This window comes from Pleurodeles waltl, unplaced genomic scaffold (genome assembly GCF_031143425.1).
Source record: "Pleurodeles waltl isolate 20211129_DDA unplaced genomic scaffold, aPleWal1.hap1.20221129 scaffold_39, whole genome shotgun sequence".
Lineage (NCBI taxonomy): Eukaryota > Metazoa > Chordata > Amphibia > Caudata > Salamandridae > Pleurodeles > Pleurodeles waltl.
The window spans coordinates 2,297,501-2,321,436 of record NW_027150097.1 but is presented as its reverse complement, the minus strand read 5'-3'; the positions used below and the strand labels follow the sequence as shown (position 1 = coordinate 2,321,436).

The 23,936-nt window shown below is 43.1% G+C and overlaps 9 non-coding genes across 9 annotated transcripts; all 9 read right to left on the bottom strand.

The window, feature by feature from the left end:
• Positions 1-1,374: 1,374 nt before the first annotated feature.
• On the bottom strand, positions 1,375-1,447 carry TRNAT-UGU (transfer RNA threonine (anticodon UGU)). Its single transcript has one exon. It is a non-coding gene; the product is annotated as a tRNA-Thr (tRNA).
• A 1,932-nt stretch (positions 1,448-3,379) lies between these two features.
• On the bottom strand, positions 3,380-3,452 carry TRNAT-UGU (transfer RNA threonine (anticodon UGU)). Its single transcript has one exon. It is a non-coding gene; the product is annotated as a tRNA-Thr (tRNA).
• A 3,776-nt stretch (positions 3,453-7,228) lies between these two features.
• On the bottom strand, positions 7,229-7,301 carry TRNAT-UGU (transfer RNA threonine (anticodon UGU)). The gene has a single exon. It is a non-coding gene; the product is annotated as a tRNA-Thr (tRNA).
• A 1,763-nt stretch (positions 7,302-9,064) lies between these two features.
• Positions 9,065-9,137, bottom strand: TRNAT-UGU (transfer RNA threonine (anticodon UGU)). The gene has a single exon. It is a non-coding gene; the product is annotated as a tRNA-Thr (tRNA).
• Positions 9,138-11,068: 1,931 nt separating this feature from the next.
• On the bottom strand, positions 11,069-11,141 carry TRNAT-UGU (transfer RNA threonine (anticodon UGU)). The gene has a single exon. It is a non-coding gene; the product is annotated as a tRNA-Thr (tRNA).
• Positions 11,142-14,916: 3,775 nt separating this feature from the next.
• TRNAT-UGU (transfer RNA threonine (anticodon UGU)) lies at positions 14,917-14,989 on the bottom strand. The gene has a single exon. It is a non-coding gene; the product is annotated as a tRNA-Thr (tRNA).
• A 1,932-nt stretch (positions 14,990-16,921) lies between these two features.
• On the bottom strand, positions 16,922-16,994 carry TRNAT-UGU (transfer RNA threonine (anticodon UGU)). The gene has a single exon. It is a non-coding gene; the product is annotated as a tRNA-Thr (tRNA).
• A 1,941-nt stretch (positions 16,995-18,935) lies between these two features.
• Positions 18,936-19,008, bottom strand: TRNAT-UGU (transfer RNA threonine (anticodon UGU)). The gene has a single exon. It is a non-coding gene; the product is annotated as a tRNA-Thr (tRNA).
• A 1,933-nt stretch (positions 19,009-20,941) lies between these two features.
• TRNAT-UGU (transfer RNA threonine (anticodon UGU)) lies at positions 20,942-21,014 on the bottom strand. The gene has a single exon. It is a non-coding gene; the product is annotated as a tRNA-Thr (tRNA).
• Between the last annotated feature and the right edge of the window lie 2,922 nt (positions 21,015-23,936).

The following is a 23,936-nucleotide window of genomic DNA, read 5'->3' as shown; positions in this document are numbered from 1 at the left end:
GAGCCCTGTCCATTTCACGTTGGTGTCTTTCATTGGTTCGTGGGCTTCCCTGTTAAAATCTGCTTGCTTTCGTTAATGGAAGGCATGCATACGTCATGCCTTTTCCGGTGGTTAGCCCTCCTTGAGCGCAGCGACCAAGTACTGAAAACTTAGGAGGCTCGCTGTTTTCCATCTGGTTTGTGGACTACTTGTTCTCTTTTTTTCACAGCACGATCTCGTTTGACAGAAGTCGAGCTCATTGCATGACATCGACCCTGTTACATAATTAATTGAACTTTTGCCGGTTACATAGATAATTGCACTTTTGCCGATAGGTTTCAATCTGAGTGAACTGTAGCAGCGCGATTGCGCTCATTATTTACATTTAATGAGTCAAGAAAAGTCTGGTTGGGAGTTTACAACTGCTAATAGCTCTATCTCGGAGAAATGCCAGACCAGTTGTATTGCAAGTGCTTGTTTACTCTTTGTATCTGTTCTGCAAATTGCAGCACACCACATGCAAAGAGGCAGTAACATGGAGAAATAAAGACATCTGTTCTCCTTACACCAGCCTCGGGGAGGCGCACCATTGTGGCACAAAACCATGACTGTATGTTTTTGTAAACATGGGTTTACATCAAAATCCATGTGTGGATGTACAAGAAAACCATGTACCACCTGTGGAACACCTACCTGACGCAAAGTAAAGCATGGCAGAGCAATGTGCTGTGTGCTGTTACTTTTTCTTAACATGTGCATGGCTTTGTAAATACCAAAAAACGAATTGTGTTAATGCTGCATCGAAAAAGTGATGCAACCCGATGAAAAATCTGTTTAAACATGGGCCTAAATGTACATTTAAATTCCGGACCCGAAAAAAAGAACAAGTTAAAATCTCACAGTGAAATCAGGATGATATTAAAAAAATGACATGTGCATTGGAAAGGACGTGGCTGAAGGGGCACCAAAGCCAACGACCAAGTCAAGAATGATATTTTGGGATGTCACACTCTAAACATCCCCCATACTCACACAAGTTAATTGTATGACCCTGCAGGAGTCTTGTGTTTGTCATTCCACTGACACTGTGTGTAATGCCCCCCGTTCTTGCGTGCTTTGCCCTGTGTCGCCTTTGTTTTTCTATCTTGAAAAGAATATTTGTAGTGAGGCTCCCCAATGAACTAAAAAGTGTTGTTAAATCCAAAATTTTGTGAGGCCCCATTGAGATTTGAACTCACGACCCCGGTTCACGACCCCTGGTTTACACTGTGTGTAATGCCCCCCTTTCTTGCGTGCTTTGCCCTGTGTCGCCTTTGTTTTTCTATCTTGAAAAGAATATTTGTAGTGAGGCTCCCCAATGAACTAAAAAGTGTTGTTAAATCCCAAATGTTTGTGAGGTCCCAGTGAGATTTGAACTCAAGACCCCTGGTTTACAAGACCAGTGCTCTAACCCCTGAGCTATGGAGCCAGGAGCTTGTCAGGATGCCTTGCTGGGGACTATATGAAGGAGCAGAGCATACCTGAGTTACAATGGAATCAGCAGGAGAGAGGATTGTGTGAGTCTGAGAAAGAAAAGGGGCATAGCTTCAAACCTGAATCTGGCATAGCTTTCCAAGGGTACTATTGCCAGTGATTGTGTATTTTAAAAAGGTAGTAAATTTGTATCCTTTCAAGGAGTACATCTATGGGTGCAGATTTGCTACTTTTTTGGTAAACTGATCACTAATTGGAATATTTAGAAAGAAGGGATGCAGTGCAGCACAGCGAGCAAAGTTCCTTTGTGCGTCACTCGAAGAGAGCAGAACTGAGACATATCTTCACAGAAATCGTGCAGTTCTGCTCTTTGTCTATGCAAAGGTGCACTTCGGGCTGCCTTGAGTGCAAGGGTATCTGCCTTATGTTCAGGAGAGCTGATGTGCATAAAGGGATATCTTCCTCTAACTATCATAGGAGATTTTTTAGAGTCAAGCCTGCGCTAGAATGCGCTTGCGCATGTGTATTTCTTGCGAGACGCTGTTGTAGTTAGAAAAGGGCTAGGAGCCCTGTCCATTTCACCTTGGTGTCTTTCATTGGTTCGTGGGCTTCCCTGTTAAAATCTGCTTGCTTTCGTTAGTGGAAGGCATGCATACGTCATGCCTTTTCCGGTGGTTAGCCCTCCTTGAGCGCAGCGACCAAGTACTGAAAACTTAGGAGGCTCGCTGTTTTCCATCTGGTTTGTGGACTACTTGTTCTCTTTTTTTCACAGCACGATCTCGTTTGACAGAAGTCGAGCTCATTGCATGACATCGACCCTGTTACATAATTAATTGAACTTTTGCCGGTTACATAGATAATTGCACTTTTGCCGATAGGTTTCAATCTGAGTGAACTGTAGTAGCGCGATTGCGCTCATTATTTACATTTAATGAGTCAAGAAAAGTCTGGTTGGTAGTTTACAACTGCTAATAGCTCTATCTCGGAGAAATGCCAGACCAGTTGTATTGCAAGTGCTTGTTTACTCTTTGTATCTGTTCTGCAAATTGCAGCACACCACATGCAAAGAGGCAGTAACATGGAGAAATAAAGACATCTGTTCTCCTTACACCAGCCTCGGGGAGGCGCACCATTGTGGCACAAAACCATGACTGTATGTTTTTGTAAACATGGGTTTACATCAAAATCCATGTGTGGATGTACAAGAAAACCATGTACCACCTGTGGAACAACTACCTGACGCAAAGTAAAGCATGGCAGAGCAATGTGCTGTGTGCTGTTACTTTTTCTTAACATGTGCATGGCTTTGTAAATACCAAAAAACGAATTGTGTTAATGCTGCATCGAAAAAGTGATGCAACCCGATGAAAAATCTGTTTAAACATGGGCCTAAATGTACATTTAAATTCCGGACCAGAAAAAAAGAACAAGTTAAAATCTCACAGTGAAATCAGGATGATATTAAAAAAATGACATGTGCATTGGAAAGGACGTGGCTGAAGGGGCACCAAAGCCAACGACCAAGTCAAGAATGATATTTTGGGATGTCACACTCTAAACATCCCCCATACTCACACAAGTCAATTGTATGACCCTGTAGGAGTCTTGTGTTTGTCATTCCACTGACACTGTGTTTAATGCCCCCCGTTCTTGCGTGCTTTGCCCTGTGTCGCCTTTGTTTTTCTATCTTGAAAAGAATATTTGTAGCGAGGCTCCCCAATGAACTAAAAAGTGTTGTTAAATCCAAAATGTTTGTGAGGCCCCATTGAGATTTGAACTCACGACCCCTGGTTTACACTGTGTGTAATGCCCCCCCTTTCTTGCGTGCTTTGCCCTGTGTCGCCTTTGTTTTTTTATCTTGAAAAGAATATTTGTAGTGAGGCTCCCCAATGAACTAAAAAGTGTTGTTAAATCCCAAATGTTTGTGAGGCCCCAGTGAGATTTGAACTCACGACCCCTGGTTTACAAGACCAGTGCTCTAACCCCTGAGCTATGGAGCCAGGAGCTTGTCAGGATGCCGTGCTGGGGACTATATGAAGGAGCAGAGCATACCTGAGTTACAATGGAATCAGCAGGAGAGAGGATTGTGTGAGTCTGAGAAAGAAAAGGGGCATAGCTTCAAACCTGAATCTGGCATAGCTTTCCAAGGCTACTATTGCCAGTGATTGTGTATTTTAAAAAGGTAGTAAATTTGTATCCTTTCAAGGAGTACATCTATGGGTGCAGATTTGCTACTTTTTTGGTAAACTGATCACTAATTGGAATATTTAGAAATAAGGGACGCAGTGCAGCACAGCGAGCAAAGTTCCTTTGTGGGTCACTCGAAGAGAGCAGAACTGAGACATATCTTCACAGAAATGGTGCAGTTCTGCTCTTTGTCTATGCAAAGGTGCACTTCGGGCTGCCTTGAGTGCAAGGGTATCTGCCTTATGTTCAGGAGAGCTGATGTGCATAAAGGGATATCTTCCTCCAACTATCATAGGAGATTTTTTAGAGTCAAGCCTGCGCTAGAATGCGCTTGTGCATGAGTATTGCTTGCGAGACGCTGTTGTAGTTAGAAAAGGGCTAGGAGCCCCGTCCATTTCACGTTGGTGTCTTTCATTGGTTCGTGGGCTTCCCTGTTAAAATCTGCTTGCCTTCGTTAGTGGAAGGCATGCATACGTCATGCCTTTTCCGGTGGTTAGCCCTCCTTGAGCGCAGCGACCAAGTACTGAAAACAAAGGAGGCTCGCTGTTTTCCATCTGGTTTGTGGACTACTTTTTCTCTTTTTTTTCACAGCACGATCTCGTTTGACAGAAGTCGAGCTCATTGCATGACATCAACCCTGTTACATAATTAATTGAACTTTTGCCGGTTACATAGATAATTGCACTTTTGCCGACAGGTTTCAATATGAGTGAACTGTAGCAGCACGATCGTGCTCATTATTTACATTTAATGAGTCAAGAAAAGTCTGGTTGGGAGTTTACAACTGCTAATAGCTCTATCTCTGAGAAATGCCAGACATGTTGTATTGCAAGTGCTTGTTTACTCTTTGTATCTGCAAATTGTAGCACACCACATGCAAAGAGGCAGTGACATGGAGAAATAAAGACATCTGTTGGCCTTACACCAGCCTCGGGTAGGCGCAACATTGTTGCACAAAACCATGACTGTATGTTTTTGTAAATATGGGTTTAAATCAAAATCCATGTGTGGATGTATGAGAAAAACATGTACCACCCGTGGAACACCTACCTGACGCAAAGTAAAGCATGGCAGAGCAAGGTGCTGTGTGCTGTTACCTTTTCTTAACATGTGCATGGCTTTGTAAATACCAAAAAACGAATTGTGTTAATGCTGCATTGAAAAAGTGATGCAACCCAATGCAAAATCGGTTTAAACATGGGCCTAAATATACACTTACATTCTGGACCCGAAAAAAAGAACAAGTTAAAATCTCACAGTGAAATCAGGATGATATTAAAAAAATGACATGTGCATTGGAAAGGACGTGGCTGAAGGGGCACCAAAGCCAACGACCAAGTCAAGAATGATATTTTGGGATGTCACACTCTAAACATCCCCCATACTCACACAAGTCAATAGTATGACCCTGTAGGAGTCTTGTGTTTGTCATTCCACTGACACTGTGTGTAATGCCCCCCGTTATTGCGTGCTTTGCCCTCTGTCGCCTTTGTTTTTCTATCTTGAAAAGAATATTTGTAGTGAGGCTCCCCAATGAACTAAAAAGTGTTGTTAAATCCAAAATGTTTGTGAGTCCCCAGTGGGATTTGAACTCACAACCCTTGGTTTACAATACCAGTGCTCTAACCCCTGAGCTATCGAGCCAGGTGCTTGTCAGAGGGCCGTGCTGGGGACTATATGAAGGAGCAGAGCATACCTGAGTTACAATGGAATCAGCAGGAGAGAGGATTGTGTGAGTCTGAGAAAGAAAAGGGGCATAGCTTCAAACCTGAATCTGGCATAGCTTTCCAAGGCTACTATTGCCAGTGATTGTGTATTTGAAAAAGGTAGTAAATTTGTATCCTTTCAAGGAGTACATCTATGGGTGCAGATTTGCTACTTTTTTGGTAAACTGATCACTAATTGGAATATTTAGAAAGAAGGGACGCAGTGCAGCACAGCGAGCAAAGTTCCTTTGTGCGTCACTCGAAGAGAGCAGAACTGAGACATATCTTCACAGAAATGGTGCAGTTCTGCTCTTTGTCTATGCAAAGGTGCACTTCGGGCTGCCTTGAGTGCAAGGGTATCTGCCTTATGTTCAGGAGAGCTGATGTGCATAAAGGGATATCTTCCTCCAACTATCATAGGAGATTTTTTAGAGTCAAGCCTGCGCTAGAATGCGCTTGCGCATGCGTATTTCTTGCGAGACGCTCTTGTAGTTAGAAAAGGGCTAGGAGCCCTGTCCATTTCACGTTGGTGTCTTTCATTGGTTCGTGGGCTTCCCTGTTAAAATCTGCTTGCTTTCGTTAGTGGAAGGCATGCATACGTCATGCCTTTTCCTGTGGTTAGCCCTCCTTGAGCGCAGCGACCAAGTACTGAAAACTTAGGAGGCTCGCTGTTTTCCATCTGGTTTGTGGACTACTTGTTCTCTTTTTTTCACAGCACGATCTCGTTTGACAGAAGTCGAGCTCATTGCATGACATCGACCCTGTTACATAATTAATTGAACTTTTGCCGGTTACATAGATAATTGCACTTTTGCCGATAGGTTTCAATCTGAGTGAACTGTAGCAGCGCGATTGCGCTCATTATTTACATTTAATGAGTCAAGAAAAGTCTGGTTGGGAGTTTACAACTGCTAATAGCTCTATCTCGGAGAAATGCCAGACCAGTTGTATTGCAAGTGCTTGTTTACTCTTTGTATCTGTTCTGCAAATTGCAGCACACCACATGCAAAGAGGCAGTAACATGGAGAAATAAAGACATCTGTTCTCCTTACACCAGCCTCGGGGAGGCGCACCATTGTGGCACAAAACCATGACTGTATGTTTTTGTAAACATGGGTTTACATCAAAATCCATGTGTGGATGTACAAGAAAACCATGTACCACCTGTGGAACACCTACCTGACGCAAAGTAAAGCATGGCAGAGCAAGGTGCTGTGTGCTGTTACTTTTTCTTAACATGTGCATGGCTTTGTAAATACCAAAAAACGAATTGTGTTAATGCTGCATCGAAAAAGTGATGCAACCCGATGAAAAATCTGTTTAAACATGGGCCTAAATGTACATTTAAATTCCGGACCCGAAAAAAAGAACAAGTTAAAATCTCACAGTGAAATCAGGATGATATTAAAAAAATGACATGTGCATTGGAAAGGACGTGGCTGAAGGGGCACCAAAGCCAACGACCAAGTCAAGAATGATATTTTGGGATGTCACACTCTAAACATCCCCCATACTCACACAAGTCAATTGTATGACCCTGTAGGAGTCTTGTGTTTGTCATTCCACTGACACTGTGTGTAATGCTCCCCGTTCTTGCGTGCTTTGCCCTGTGTCGCCTTTGTTTTTCTATCTTGAAAAGAATATTTGTAGTGAGGCTCCCCAATGAACTAAAAAGTGTTGTTAAATCCAAAATGTTTGTGAGGCCCCATTGAGATTTGAACTCACGACCCCTGGTTCACGACCCCTGGTTTACACTGTGTGTAATGCCCCCCTTTCTTGCGTGCTTTGCCCTGTGTCGCCTTTGTTTTTCTATCTTGAAAAAAATATTTGTAGTGAGGCTCCCCAATGAACTAAAAAGTGTTGTTAAATCCCAAATGTTTGTGAGGCCCAAGTGAGATTTGAACTCACGACCCCTGGTTCACAAGACCAGTGCTCTAACCCCTGAGCTATGGAGCCAGGAGCTTGTCAGGATGCCGTGCTGGGGACTATATGAAGGAGCAGAGCATACCTGAGTGACAATGGAATCAGCAGGAGAGAGGATTGTGTGAGTCTGAGAAAGAAAAGGGGCATAGCTTCAAACCTCAATCTGGCATAGCTTTCCAAGGCTACTATTGCCAGTGATTGTGTATTTTAAAAAGGTAGTAAATTTGTATCCTTTCAAGGAGTACATCTATGGGTGCAGATTTGCTACTTTTTTGGTAAACTGATCACTAATTGGAATATTTAGAAAGAAGGGATGCAGTGCAGCACAGCCAGCAAAGTTCCTTTGTGCGTCACTCGAAGAGAGCAGAACTGAGACATATCTTCACAGAAATGGTGCAGTTCTGCTCTTTGTCTATGCAAAGGTGCACTTCGGGCTGCCTTGAGTGCAAGGGTATCTGCCTTATGTTCAGGAGAGCTGATGTGCATAAAGGGATATCTTCCTCCAACTATCAGAGGAGATTTTTTAGAGTCAAGCCTGCGCTAGAATGCGCTTGCGCATGCGTATTGCTTGCGAGAAGCTGTTGTACTTAGAAAAGGGCTAGGAGCCCCGTCCATTTCACATTGGTGTCTTTCATTGGTTCGTGGGCTTCCCTGTTAAAATCTGCTTGCTTTCATTAGTGGAAGGCATGCATACGTCATGCCTTTTCCGGTGGTTAGCCCTCCTTGAGCGCAGCGACCAAGTACTGAAAACAAAGGAGGCTCGCTGTTTTCCATCTGGTTTGTGGACTACTTTTTCTCTTTTTTTTCACAGCACAATCTCGTTTGACAGAAGTTGAGCTCATTGCATGACATCAACCCTGTTACATAATTAATTGAACTTTTGCCGGTTACATAGATAATTGCACTTTTGCCGATAGGTTTCAATATGAGTGAACTGTAGCAGCGCGATCGCACTCATTATTTACATTTAATGAGTCAAGAAAAGTCTGGTTGGGAGTTTACAACTGCTAATAGCTCTATCTCGGAGAAATGCCAGACCAGTTGTATTGCAAGTGCTTGTTTACTCTTTGTATCTGTGCTGCAAATTGTAGCACACCACATGCAAAGAGGCAGTGACATGGAGAAATAAAGACATCTGTTCGTCTTACACCAGCCTCGGGTAGGCGCAACATTGTGGCACAAAACCATGACTGTATGTTTTTGTAAATATGGGTTTACATCAAAATCCATGTGTGGATGTATGAGAAAAACATGTACCACCCGTGGAACACCTACCTGACGCAAAGTAAAGCATGGCAGAGCAAGGTGCTGTGTGCTGTTACCTTTTCTTAACATGTGCATGGCTTTGTATATACCAAAAAACGAATTGTGTTAATGCTGCATTGAAAAAGTGATGCAACCCGATGCAAAATCGGTTTAAACATGGGCCTAAATATACACTTACATTCCGGACCCGAAAAAAAGAACAAGTTAAAATCTCACAGTGAAATCAGGATGATATTAAAAAAATGACATGTGCATTGGAAAGGACGTGGCTGAAGGGGCACCAAAGCCAACGACCAAGTCAAGAATGATATTTTGGGATGTCACGCTCTAAACATCCCCCATACTCACACAAGTCAATTGTATGACCCTGTAGGAGTCTTGTGTTTGTCATTCCACTGACACTGTGTGTAATGCCCCCCTTTCTTGCGTGCTTTGCCATGTGTCGCCTTTGTTTTTCTATCTTGAAAAGAATATTTGTAGTGAGGCTCCCCAATGAACTAAAAAGTGTTGTTAAATCCAAAATGTTTGAGTGGCCCCAGTGAGATCTGAACTCACGAACCCTGGTTCACAAGACCAGTGCTCTAACCCCTGAGATATGGAGCCAGGAGCTTGTCAGGCTGCTGTGCTGGGGACTATATGAAGGAGCAGAGCATACCTGAGGTACAATGGAATCAGCAGGAGAGAGGATTGTGTGAGTCTGAGAAAGAAAAGGGGCATAGCTTCAAACCTGAATCTGGCATAGCTTTCCAAGGCTACTATTGCCAGTGATTGTGTATTTTAAAAAGGTAGTAAATTTGTATCCTTTCAAGGAGTACATCTATGGGTGCAGATTTGCTACTTTTTTGTTAAACTGATCACTAATTGGAATATTTAGAAAGAAGGGACGCAGTGCAGCACAGCGAGCAAAGTTCCTTTGTGCGTCACTCGAAGAGAGCAGAACTGAGACATATCTTCACAGAAATGGTGCAGTTCTGCTCTTTGTCTATGCAAAGGTGCACTTCGGGCTGCCTTGAGTGCAAGGGTATCTGCCTTATGTTCAGGAGAGCTGATGTGCATAAAGGGATATCTTCCTCCAACTATCATAGGAGATTTTTTAGAGTCAAGCCTGCGCTAGAATGCGCTTGCGCATGCGTATTGCTTGCGAGACGCAGTTGTAGTTAGAAAAGGGCTATGAGCCCCGTCCATTTCACGTTGGTGTCTTTCATTGGTTCGTGGGCTTCCCTGTTAAAATCTGCTTGCTTTCGTTAGTGGAAGGCATGCATACGTCATGCCTTTTCCGGTGGTTAGCCCTCCTTGAGCGCAGTGACCAAGTACTGAAAACATAGGAGGCTCGCTGTTTTCCATCTGGTTTGTGGACTACTTTTTCTCTTTTTTTCACAGCACGATCTCGTTTGACAGAAGTCGAGCTCATTGCATGACATCGACCCTGTTACATAATTAATTGAACTTTTGCCGGTTACATAGATAATTGCACTTTTGCCGATAGGTTTCAATCTGAGTGAACTGTAGCAGCGCGATTGCGCTCATTATTTACATTTAATGAGTCAAGAAAAGTCTGGTTGGTAGTTTACAACTGCTAATAGCTCTATCTCGGAGAAATGCCAGACCAGTTGTATTGCAAGTGCTTGTTTACTCTTTGTATCTGTTCTGCAAATTGCAGCACACCACATGCAAAGAGGCAGTAACATGGAGAAATAAAGACATCTGTTCTCCTTACACCAGCCTCGGGGAGGCGCACCATTGTGGCACAAAACCATGACTGTATGTTTTTGTAAACATGGGTTTACATCAAAATCCATGTGTGGATGTACAAGAAAACCATGTACCACCTGTGGAACAACTACCTGACGCAAAGTAAAGCATGGCAGAGCAATGTGCTGTGTGCTGTTACTTTTTCTTAACATGTGCATGGCTTTGTAAATACCAAAAAACGAATTGTGTTAATGCTGCATCGAAAAAGTGATGCAACCCGATGAAAAATCTGTTTAAACATGGGCCTAAATGTACATTTAAATTCCGGACCAGAAAAAAGAACAAGTTAAAATCTCACAGTGAAATCAGGATGATATTAAAAAAATGACATGTGCATTGGAAAGGACGTGGCTGAAGGGGCACCAAAGCCAACGACCAAGTCAAGAATGATATTTTGGGATGTCACACTCTAAACATCCCCCATACTCACACAAGTCAATTGTATGACCCTGTAGGAGTCTTGTGTTTGTCATTCCACTGACACTGTGTTTAATGCCCCCCGTTCTTGCGTGCTTTGCCCTGTGTCGCCTTTGTTTTTCTATCTTGAAAAGAATATTTGTAGTGAGGCTCCCCAATGAACTAAAAAGTGTTGTTAAATCCAAAATGTTTGTGAGGCCCCTTTGAGTTTTGAACTCACGACCCCTGGTTTACACTGTGTGTAATGCCCCCCCTTTCTTGCGTGCTTTGCCCTGTGTCGCCTTTGTTTTTTTATCTTGAAAAGAATATTTGTAGTGAGGCTCCCCAATGAACTAAAAAGTGTTGTTAAATCCCAAATGTTTGTGAGGCCCCAGTGAGATTTGAACTCACGACCCCTGGTTTACAAGACCAGTGCTCTAACCCCTGAGCTATGGAGCCAGGAGCTTGTCAGGATGCCGTGCTGGGGACTATATGAAGGAGCAGAGCATACCTGAGTTACAATGGAATCAGCAGGAGAGAGGATTGTGTGAGTCTGAGAAAGAAAAGGGGCATAGCTTCAAACCTGAATCTGGCATAGCTTTCCAAGGCTACTATTGCCAGTGATTGTGTATTTTAAAAAGGTAGTAAATTTGTATCCTTTCAAGGAGTACATCTATGGGTGCAGATTTGCTACTTTTTTGGTAAACTGATCACTAATTGGAATATTTAGAAATAAGGGACGCAGTGCAGCACAGCGAGCAAAGTTCCTTTGTGCGTCACTAGAAGAGAGCAGAACTGAGACATATCTTCACAGAAATGGTGCAGTTCTGCTCTTTGTCTATGCAAAGGTGCACTTCGGGCTGCCTTGAGTGCAAGGGTATCTGCCTTATGTTCAGGAGAGCTGATGTGCATAAAGGGATATCTTCCTCCAACTATCATAGGAGATTTTTTAGAGTCAAGCCTGCGCTAGAATGCGCTTGTGCATGAGTATTGCTTGCGAGACGCTGTTGTAGTTAGAAAAGGGCTAGGAGCCCCGTCCATTTCACGTTGGTGTCTTTCATTGGTTCGTGGGCTTCCCTGTTAAAATCTGCTTGCCTTCGTTAGTGGAAGGCATGCATACGTCTTGCCTTTTCCGGTGGTTAGCCCTCCTTGAGCGCAGCGACCAAGTACTGAAAACAAAGGAGGCTCGCTGTTTTCCATCTGGTTTGTGGACTACTTTTTCTCTTTTTTTTCACAGCACAATCTCGTTTGACAGAAGTCGAGCTCATTGCATGACATCAACCCTGTTACATAATTAATTGAACTTTTGCCGGTTACATAGATAATTGCACTTTTGCCGATAGGTTTCAATATGAGTGAACTGTAGCAGCACGATCGCGCTCATTATTTACATTTAATGAGTCAAGAAAAGTCTGGTTGGGAGTTTACAACTGCTAATAGCTCTATCTCTGAGAAATGCCAGACATGTTGTATTGCAAGTGCTTGTTTACTCTTTGTATCTGCAAATTGTAGCACACCATATGCAAAGAGGCAGTGACATGGAGAAATAAAGACATCTGTTCGCCTTACACCAGCCTCGGGTAGGCGCAACATTGTTGCACAAAACCATGACTGTATGTTTTTGTAAATATGGGTTTACATCAAAATCCATGTGTGGATGTATGAGAAAAACATGTACCACCCGTGGAACACCTACCTGACGCAAAGTAAAGCATGGCAGAGCAAGGTGCTGTGTGCTGTTACCTTTTCTTAACATGTGCATGGCTTTGTAAATACCAAAAAACGAATTGTGTTAATGCTGCATTGAAAAAGTGATGCAACCCAATGCAAAATCGGTTTAAACATGGGCCTAAATATACACTTACATTCTGGACCCGAAAAAAAGAACAAGTTAAAATCTCACAGTGAAATCAGGATGATATTAAAAAAATGACATGTGCATTGGAAAGGACGTGGCTGAAGGGGCACCAAAGCCAACGACCAAGTCAAGAATGATATTTTGGGATGTCACACTCTAAACATCCCCCATACTCACACAAGTCAATAGTATGACCCTGTAGGAGTCTTGTGTTTGTCATTCCACTGACACTGTGTGTAATGCCCCCCGTTATTGCGTGCTTTGCCCTCTGTCGCCTTTGTTTTTCTATCTTGAAAAGAATATTTGTAGTGAGGCTCCCCAATGAACTAAAAAGTGTTGTTAAATCCAAAATGTTTGTGAGGCCCCAGTGGGATTTGAACTCACGACCCTTGGTTTACAATACCAGTGCTCTAACCCCTGGGCTATCGAGCCAGGTGCTTGTCAGAGGGCCGTGCTGGGGACTATATGAAGGAGCAGAGCATACCTGAGTTACAATGGAATCAGCAGGAGAGAGGATTGTGTGAGTCTGAGAAAGAAAAGGGGCATAGCTTCAAACCTGAATCTGGCATAGCTTTCCAAGGCTACTATTGCCAGTGATTGTGTATTTGAAAAAGGTAGTAAATTTGTATCCTTTCAAGGAGTACATCTATGGGTGCAGATTTGCTACTTTTTTGGTAAACTGATCACTAATTGGAATATTTAGAAAGAAGGGACGCAGTGCAGCACAGCGAGCAAAGTTCCTTTGTGCGTCACTCGAAGAGAGCAGAACTGAGACATATCTTCACAGAAATGGTGCTGTTCTGCTCTTTGTCTATGCAAAGGTGCACTTCGGGCTGCCTTGAGTGCAAGGGTATCTGCCTTATGTTCAGGAGAGCTGATGTGCATAAAGGGATATCTTCCTCCAACTATCATAGGAGATTTTTTAGAGTCAAGCCTGCGCTAGAATGCGCTTGCGCATGCGTATTTCTTGCGAGACGCTGTTGTAGTTAGAAAAGGGCTAGGAGCCCTGTCCATTTCACGTTGGTGTCTTTCATTGGTACGTGGGCTTCCCTGTTAAAATCTGCTTGCTTTCGTTAATGGAAGGCATGCATACGTCATGCCTTTTCCGGTGGTTAGCCCTCCTTGAGCGCAGCGACCAAGTACTGAAAACTTAGGAGGCTCGCTGTTTTCCATCTGGTTTGTGGACTACTTGTTCTCTTTTTTTCACAGCACGATCTCGTTTGACAGAAGTCGAGCTCATTGCATGACATCGACCCTGTTACATAATTAATTGAACTTTTGCCGGTTACATAGATAATTGCACTTTTGCCGATAGGTTTCAATCTGAGTGAACTGTAGCAGCGCGATTGCGCTCATTATTTACATTTAATGAGTCAAGAAAAGTCTGGTTGGGAGTTTACAACTGCTAATAGCTCTATCTCGGAGAAATGCCAGACCAGTTGTATTGCAAGTGCTTGTTTACTCTTTGTATCTGTTCTGCAAATTGCAGCACACCACATGCAAAGAGGCAGTAACATGGAGAAATAAAGACATCTGTTCTCCTTACACCAGCCTCGGGGAGGCGCACCATTGTGGCACAAAACCATGACTGTCTGTTTTTGTAAACATGGGTTTACATCAAAATCCATGTGTGGATGTACAAGAAAACCATGTACCACCTGTGGAACACCTACCTGACGCAAAGTAAAGCATGGCAGAGCAAGGTGCTGTGTGCTGTTACTTTTTCTTAACATGTGCATGGCTTTGTAAATACCAAAAAACGAATTGTGTTAATGCTGCATCGAAAAAGTGATGCAACCCGATGAAAAATCTGTTTAAACATGGGCCTAAATGTACATTTAAATTCCGGACCCGAAAAAAAGAACAAGTTAAAATCTCACAGTGAAATCAGGATGATATTAAAAAAATGACATGTGCATTGGAAAGGACGTGGCTGAAGGGGCACCAAAGCCAACGACCAAGTCAAGAATGATATTTTGGGATGTCACACTCTAAACATCCCCCATACTCACACAAGTCAATTGTATGACCCTGCAGGAGTCTTGTGTTTGTCATTCCACTGACACTGTGTGTAATGCCCCCCGTTCTTGCGTGCTTTGCCCTGTGTCGCCTTTGTTTTTCTATCTTGAAAAGAATATTTGTAGTGAGGCTCCCCAATGAACTAAAAAGTGTTGTTAAATCCAAAATGTTTGTGAGGCCCCATTGAGATTTGAACTCACGACCCCGGTTCACGACCCCTGGTTTACAGTGTGTGTAATGCCCCCCTTTCTTGCGTGCTTTGCCCTGTATCGCCTTTGTTTTTCTATCTTGAAAAGAATATTTGTAGTGAGGCTCCCCAATGAACTAAAAAGTGTTGTTAAATCCCAAATGTTTGTGAGGCCCCAGTGAGATTTGAACTCACGACCCCTGGTTTACAAGACCAGTGCTCTAACCCCTGAGCTATGGAGCCAGGAGCTTGTCAGGATGCCGTGCTGGGGACTATATGAAGGAGCAGAGCATACCTGAGTTACAATGGAATCAGCAGGAGAGAGGATTGTGTGAGTCTGAGAAAGAAAAGGGGCATAGCTTCAAACCTGAATCTGGCATAGCTTTCCAAGGCTACTATTGCCAGTGATTGTGTATTTTAAAAAGGTAGTAAATTTGTATCCTTTCAAGGAGTACATCTATGGGTGCAGATTTGCTACTTTTTTGGTAAACTGATCACTAATTGGAATATTTAGAAAGAAGGGATGCAGTGCAGCACAGCGAGCAAAGTTCCTTTGTGCGTCACTCGAAGAGAGCAGAACTGAGACATATCTTCACAGAAATGGTGCAGTTCTGCTCTTTGTCTATGCAAAGGTGCACTTCGGGCTGCCTTGAGTGCAAGGGTATCTGCCTTATGTTCAGGAGAGCTGATGTGCATAAAGGGATATCTTCCTCCAACTATCATAGGAGATTTTTTAGAGTCAAGCCTGCGCTAGAATGCGCTTGCGCATGCGTATTTCTTGCGAGACGCTGTTGTAGTTAGAAAAGGGCTAGGAGCCCCGTCCATTTCACGTTGGTGTCTTTCATTGGTTCGTGGGCTTCCCTGTTAAAATCTGCTTGCTTTTGTTAGTGGAAGGCATGCATACGTCATGCCTTTTCCGGTGGTTAGCCCTCCTTGAGCGCAGCGACCAAGTACTGAAAACTTAGGAGGCTCGCTGTTTTCCATCTGGTTTGTGGACTACTTGTTCTCTTTTTTTCACAGCACGATCTCGTTTGACAGAAGTCGAGCTCATTGCATGACATCGACCCTGTTACATAATTAATTGAACTTTTGCCGGTTACATAGATAATTGCACTTTTGCCGATAGGTTTCAATCTGAGTGAACTGTAGCAGCGCGATTGCGCTCATTATTTACATTTAATGAGTCAAGAAAAGTCTGGTTGGTAGTTTACAACTGCTAATAGCTCTATCTCGGAGAAATGCCAGACCAGTTGTATTGCAAGTGCTTGTTTACTCTTTGTATCTGTTCTGCAAATTGCAGCACACCACATGCAAAGAGGCAGTAACATGGAGAAATAAAGACATCTGTTCTCCATACACCAGCCTCGGGGAGGCGCACCATTGTGGCACAAAACCATGACTGTCTGTTTTTGTAAACATGGGTTTACATCAAAATCCATGTGTGGATGTGCAAGAAAACCATGTACCACCTGTGGAACAACTACCTGACGCAAAGTAAAGCATGGCAGAGCAATGTGCTGTGTGCTGTTACTTTTTCTTAACATGTGCATGGCTTTGTAAATACCAAAAAACGAATTGTGTTAATGCTGCATCGAAAAAGTGATGCAACCCGATGAAAAATCTGTTTAAACATGGGCCTAAATGTACATTTAAATTCCGGACCAGAAAAAAAGAACAAGTTAAAATCTCACAGTGAAATCAGGATGATATTAAAAAAATGACATGTGCATTGGAAAGGACGTGGCTGAAGGGGCACCAAAGCCAACGACCAAGTCAAGAATGATATTTTGGGATGTCACACTCTAAACATCCCCCATACTCACACAAGTCAATTGTATGACCCTGTAGGAGTCTTGTGTTTGTCATTCCACTGACACTGTGTTTAATGCCCCCCGTTCTTGCGTGCTTTGCCCTGTGTCGCCTTTGTTTTTCTATCTTGAAAAGAATATTTGTAGTGAGGCTCCCCAATGAACTAAAAAGTGTTGTTAAATCCAAAATGTTTGTGAGGCCCCATTGAGATTTGAACTCACGACCCCTGGTTTACACTGTGTGTAATGCCCCCCCTTTCTTGCGTGCTTTGCCCTGTGTCGCCTTTGTTTTTTTATCTTGAAAAGAATATTTGTAGTGAGGCTCCCCAATGAACTAAAATGTGTTGTTAAATCCCAAATGTTTGTGAGGCCCCAGTGAGATTTGAACTCACGACCCCTGGTTTACAAGACCAGTGCTCTAACCCCTGAGCAATGGAGCCAGGAGCTTGTCAGGATGCCGTGCTGGGGACTATATGAAGGAGCAGAGCATACCTGAGTTACAATGGAATCAGCAGGAGAGAGGATTGTGTGAGTCTGAGAAAGAAAAGGGGCATAGCTTCAAACCTGAATCTGGCATAGCTTTCCAAGGCTACTATTGCCAGTGATTGTGTATTTTAAAAAGGTAGTAAATTTGTATCCTTTCAAGGAGTACATCTATGGGTGCAGATTTGCTACTTTTTTGGTAAACTGATCACTAATTGGAATATTTAGAAATAAGGGACGCAGTGCAGCACAGCGAGCAAAGTTCGTTTGTGCGTCACTCGAAGAGAGCAGAACTGAGACATATCTTCACAGAAATGGTGCAGTTCTGCTCTTTGTCTATGCAAAGGTGCACTTCGGGCTGCCTTGAGTGCAAGGGTATCTGCCTTATGTTCAGGAGAGCTGATGTGCATAAAGGGATATCTTCCTCCAACTATCATAGGAGATTTTTTAGAGTCAAGCCTGCGCTAGAATGCGCTTGTGCATGAGTATTGCTTGCGAGACGCTGTTGTAGTTAGAAAAGGGCTAGGAGCCCCGTCCATTTCACGTTGGTGTCTTTCATTGGTTCGTGGGCTTCCCTGTTAAAATCTGCTTGCCTTCGTTAGTGGAAGGCATGCATACGTCATGCCTTTTCCGGTGGTTAGCCCTCCTTGAGCGCAGCGACCAAGTACTGAAAACATAGGAGGCTCGCTGTTTTCCATCTGGTTTGTGGACTACTTTTTCTCTTTTTTTTCACAGCACAATCTCGTTTGACAGAAGTCGAGCTCATTGCATGACATCAACCCTGTTACATAATTAATTGAACTTTTGCCGGTTACATAGATAATTGCACTTTTGCCGATAGGTTTCAATATGAGTGAACTGTAGCAGCACGATCGCGCTCATTATTTACATTTAATGAGTCAAGAAAAGTCTGGTTGGGAGTTTACAACTGCTAATAGCTCTATCTCTGAGAAATGCCAGACATGTTGTATTGCAAGTGCTTGTTTACTCTTTGTATCTGCAAATTGTAGCACACCACATGCAAAGAGGCAGTGACATGGAGAAATAAAGACATCTGTTCGCCTTACACCAGCCTCGGGTAGGCGCAACATTGTTGCACAAAACCATGACTGTATGTTTTTGTAAATATGGGTTTACATCAAAATCCATGTGTGGATGTATGAGAAAAACATGTACCACCCGTGGAACACCTACCTGACGCAAAGTAAAGCATGGCAGAGCAAGGTGCTGTGTGCTGTTACCTTTTCTTAACATGTGCATGGCTTTGTAAATACCAAAAAACGAATTGTGTTAATGCTGCATTGAAAAAGTGATGCAACCCAATGCAAAATCGGTTTAAACATGGGCCTAAATATACACTTACATTCTGGACCCGAAAAAAAGAACAAGTTAAAATCTCACAGTGAAATCAGGATGATATTAAAAAAATGACATGTGCATTGGAAAGGACGTGGCTGAAGGGGCACCAAAGCCAACGACCAAGTCAAGAATGATATTTTGGGATGTCACACTCTAAACATCCCCCATACTCACACAAGTCAATAGTATGACCCTGTAGGAGTCTTGTGTTTGTCATTCCACTGACACTGTGTGTAATGCCCCCCGTTATTGCGTGCTTTGCCCTCTGTCGCCTTTGTTTTTCTATCTTGAAAAGAATATTTGTAGTGAGGCTCCCCAATGAACTAAAAAGTGTTGTTAAATCCAAAATGTTTGTGAGGCCCCATTGAGATTTGAACTCACGACCCCTGGTTCACGACCCCTGGTTTACACTGTGTGTAATGCCCCCCTTTCTTGCGTGCTTTGCCCTGTGTCGCCTTTGTTTTTCTATCTTGAAAAAAATATTTGTAGTGAGGCTCCCCAATGAACTAAAAAGTGTTGTTAAATCCCAAATGTTTGTGAGGCCCAAGTGAGATTTGAACTCACGACCCCTGGTTCACAAGACCAGTGCTCTAACCCCTGAGCTATGGAGCCAGGAGCTTGTCAGGATGCCGTGCTGGGGACTATATGAAGGAGCAGAGCATACCTGAGTGACAATGGAATCAGCAGGAGAGAGGATTGTGTGAGTCTGAGAAAGAAAAGGGGCATAGCTTCAAACCTCAATCTGGCATAGCTTTCCAAGGCTACTATTGCCAGTGATTGTGTATTTTAAAAAGGTAGTAAATTTGTATCCTTTCAAGGAGTACATCTATGGGTGCAGATTTGCTACTTTTTTGGTAAACTGATCACTAATTGGAATATTTAGAAAGAAGGGATGCAGTGCAGCACAGCCAGCAAAGTTCCTTTGTGCGTCACTCGAAGAGAGCAGAACTGAGACATATCTTCACAGAAATGGTGCAGTTCTGCTCTTTGTCTATGCAAAGGTGCACTTCGGGCTGCCTTGAGTGCAAGGGTATCTGCCTTATGTTCAGGAGAGCTGATGTGCATAAAGGGATATCTTCCTCCAACTATCAGAGGAGATTTTTTAGAGTCAAGCCTGCGCTAGAATGCGCTTGCGCATGCGTATTGCTTGCGAGAAGCTGTTGTACTTAGAAAAGGGCTAGGAGCCCCGTCCATTTCACATTGGTGTCTTTCATTGGTTCGTGGGCTTCCCTGTTAAAATCTGCTTGCTTTCATTAGTGGAAGGCATGCATACGTCATGCCTTTTCCGGTGGTTAGCCCTCCTTGAGCGCAGCGACCAAGTACTGAAAACAAAGGAGGCTCGCTGTTTTCCATCTGGTTTGTGGACTACTTTTTCTCTTTTTTTTCACAGCACAATCTCGTTTGACAGAAGTTGAGCTCATTGCATGACATCAACCCTGTTACATAATTAATTGAACTTTTGCCGGTTACATAGATAATTGCACTTTTGCCGATAGGTTTCAATATGAGTGAACTGTAGCAGCGCGATCGCACTCATTATTTACATTTAATGAGTCAAGAAAAGTCTGGTTGGGAGTTTACAACTGCTAATAGCTCTATCTCGGAGAAATGCCAGACCAGTTGTATTGCAAGTGCTTGTTTACTCTTTGTATCTGTGCTGCAAATTGTAGCACACCACATGCAAAGAGGCAGTGACATGGAGAAATAAAGACATCTGTTCGTCTTACACCAGCCTCGGGTAGGCGCAACATTGTGGCACAAAACCATGACTGTATGTTTTTGTAAATATGGGTTTACATCAAAATCCATGTGTGGATGTATGAGAAAAAAATGTACCACCCGTGGAACACCTACCTGACGCAAAGTAAAGCATGGCAGAGCAAGGTGCTGTGTGCTGTTACCTTTTCTTAACATGTGCATGGCTTTGTATATACCAAAAAACGAATTGTGTTAATGCTGCATTGAAAAAGTGATGCAACCCGATGCAAAATCGGTTTAAACATGGGCCTAAATATACACTTACATTCCGGACCCGAAAAAAAGAACAAGTTAAAATCTCACAGTGAAATCAGGATGATATTAAAAAAATGACATGTGCATTGGAAAGGACGTGGCTGAAGGGGCACCAAAGCCAACGACCAAGTCAAGAATGATATTTTGGGATGTCACACTCTAAACATCCCCCATACTCACACAAGTCAATTGTATGACCCTGTAGGAGTCTTGTGTTTGTCATTCCACTGACACTGTGTTTAATGCCCCCCGTTCTTGCGTGCTTTGCCCTGTGTCGCCTTTGTTTTTCTATCTTGAAAAGAATATTTGTAGTGAGGCTCCCCAATGAACTAAAAAGTGTTGTTAAATCCAAAATGTTTGTGAGGCCCCATTGAGTTTTGAACTCACGACCCCTGGTTTACACTGTGTGTAATGCCCCCCCTTTCTTGCGTGCTTTGCCCTGTGTCGCCTTTGTTTTTTTATCTTGAAAAGAATATTTGTAGTGAGGCTCCCCAATGAACTAAAAAGTGTTGTTAAATCCCAAATGTTTGTGAGGCCCCAGTGAGATTTGAACTCACGACCCCTGGTTTACAAGACCAGTGCTCTAACCCCTGAGCTATGGAGCCAGGAGCTTGTCAGAATGCCGTGCTGGGGACTATATGAAGGAGCAGAGCATACCTGAGTTACAATGGAATCAGCAGGAGAGAGGATTGTGTGAGTCTGAGAAAGAAAAGGGGCATAGCTTCAAACCTGAATCTGGCATAGCTTTCCAAGGCTACTATTGCCAGTGATTGTGTATTTTAAAAAGGTAGTAAATTTGTATCCTTTCAAGGAGTACATCTATGGGTGCAGATTTGCTACTTTTTTGGTAAACTGATCACTAATTGGAATATTTAGAAATAAGGGACGCAGTGCAGCACAGCGAGCAAAGTTCCTTTGTGCGTCACTCGAAGAGAGCAGAACTGAGACATATCTTCACAGAAATGGTGCAGTTCTGCTCTTTGTCTATGCAAAGGTGCACTTCGGGCTGCCTTGAGTGCAAGGGTATCTGCCTTATGTTCAGGAGAGCTGATGTGCATAAAGGGATATCTTCCTCCAACTATCATAGGAGATTTTTTAGAGTCAAGCCTGCGCTAGAATGCGCTTGTGCATGAGTATTGCTTGCGAGACGCTGTTGTAGTTAGAAAAGGGCTAGGAGCCCCGTCCATTTCACGTTGGTGTCTTTCATTGGTTCGTGGGCTTCCCTGTTAAAATCTGCTTGCCTTCGTTAGTGGAAGGCATGCATACGTCTTGCCTTTTCCGGTGGTTAGCCCTCCTTGAGCGCAGCGACCAAGTACTGAAAACAAAGGAGGCTCGCTGTTTTCCATCTGGTTTGTGGACTACTTTTTCTCTTTTTTTTCACAGCACAATCTCGTTTGACAGAAGTCGAGCTCATTGCATGACATCAACCCTGTTACATAATTAATTGAACTTTTGCCGGTTACATAGATAATTGCACTTTTGCCGATAGGTTTCAATATGAGTGAACTGTAGCAGCACGATCGCGCTCATTATTTACATTTAATGAGTCAAGAAAAGTCTGGTTGGGAGTTTACAACTGCTAATAGCTCTATCTCTGAGAAATGCCAGACATGTTGTATTGCAAGTGCTTGTTTACTCTTTGTATCTGCAAATTGTAGCACACCACATGCAAAGAGGCAGTGACATGGAGAAATAAAGACATCTGTTCGCCTTACACCAGCCTCGGGTAGGCGCAACATTGTTGCACAAAACCATGACTGTATGTTTTTGTAAATATGGGTTTACATCAAAATCCATGTGTGGATGTATGAGAAAAACATGTACCACCCGTGGAACACCTACCTGACGCAAAGTAAAGCATGGCAGAGCAAGGTGCTGTGTGCTGTTACCTTTTCTTAACATGTGCATGGCTTTGTAAATACCAAAAAACGAATTGTGTTAATGCTGCATTGAAAAAGTGATGCAACCCAATGCAAAATCGGTTTAAACATGGGCCTAAATATACACTTACATTCTGGACCCGAAAAAAAGAACAAGTTAAAATCTCACAGTGAAATCAGGATGATATTAAAAAAATGACATGTGCATTGGAAAGGACGTGGCTGAAGGGGCACCAAAGCCAACGACCAAGTCAAGAATGATATTTTGGGATGTCACACTCTAAACATCCCCCATACTCACACAAGTCAATAGTATGACCCTGTAGGAGTCTTGTGTTTGTCATTCCACTGACACTGTGTGTAATGCCCCCCGTTATTGCGTGCTTTGCCCTCTGTCGCCTTTGTTTTTCTATCTTGAAAAGAATATTTGTAGTGAGGCTCCCCAATGAACTAAAAAGTGTTGTTAAATCCAAAATGTTTGTGAGGCCCCAGTGGGATTTGAACTCACGACCCTTGGTTTACAATACCAGTGCTCTAACCCCTGGGCTATCGAGCCAGGTGCTTGTCAGAGGGCCGTGCTGGGGACTATATGAAGGAGCAGAGCATACCTGAGTTACAATGGAATCAGCAGGAGAGAGGATTGTGTGAGTCTGAGAAAGAAAAGGGGCATAGCTTCAAACCTGAATCTGGCATAGCTTTCCAAGGCTACTATTGCCAGTGATTGTGTATTTGAAAAAGGTAGTAAATTTGTATCCTTTCAAGGAGTACATCTATGGGTGCAGATTTGCTACTTTTTTGGTAAACTGATCACTAATTGGAATATTTAGAAAGAAGGGACGCAGTGCAGCACAGCGAGCAAAGTTCCTTTGTGCGTCACTCGAAGAGAGCAGAACTGAGACATATCTTCACAGAAATGGTGCTGTTCTGCTCTTTGTCTATGCAAAGGTGCACTTCGGGCTGCCTTGAGTGCAAGGGTATCTGCCTTATGTTCAGGAGAGCTGATGTGCATAAAGGGATATCTTCCTCCAACTATCATAGGAGATTTTTTAGAGTCAAGCCTGCGCTAGAATGCGCTTGCGCATGCGTATTTCTTGCGAGACGCTGTTGTAGTTAGAAAAGGGCTAGGAGCCCTGTCCATTTCACGTTGGTGTCTTTCATTGGTACGTGGGCTTCCCTGTTAAAATCTGCTTGCTTTCGTTAATGGAAGGCATGCATACGTCATGCCTTTTCAGGTGGTTAGCCCTCCTTGAGCGCAGCGACCAAGTACTGAAAACTTAGGAGGCTCGCTGTTTTCCATCTGGTTTGTGGACTACTTGTTCTCTTTTTTTCACAGCACGATCTCGTTTGACAGAAGTCGAGCTCATTGCATGACATCGACCCTGTTACATAATTAATTGAACTTTTGCCGGTTACATAGATAATTGCACTTTTGCCGATAGGTTTCAATCTGAGTGAACTGTAGCAGCGCGATTGCGCTCATTATTTACATTTAATGAGTCAAGAAAAGTCTGGTTGGGAGTTTACAACTGCTAATAGCTCTATCTCGGAGAAATGCCAGACCAGTTGTATTGCAAGTGCTTGTTTACTCTTTGTATCTGTTCTGCAAATTGCAGCACACCACATGCAAAGAGGCAGTAACATGGAGAA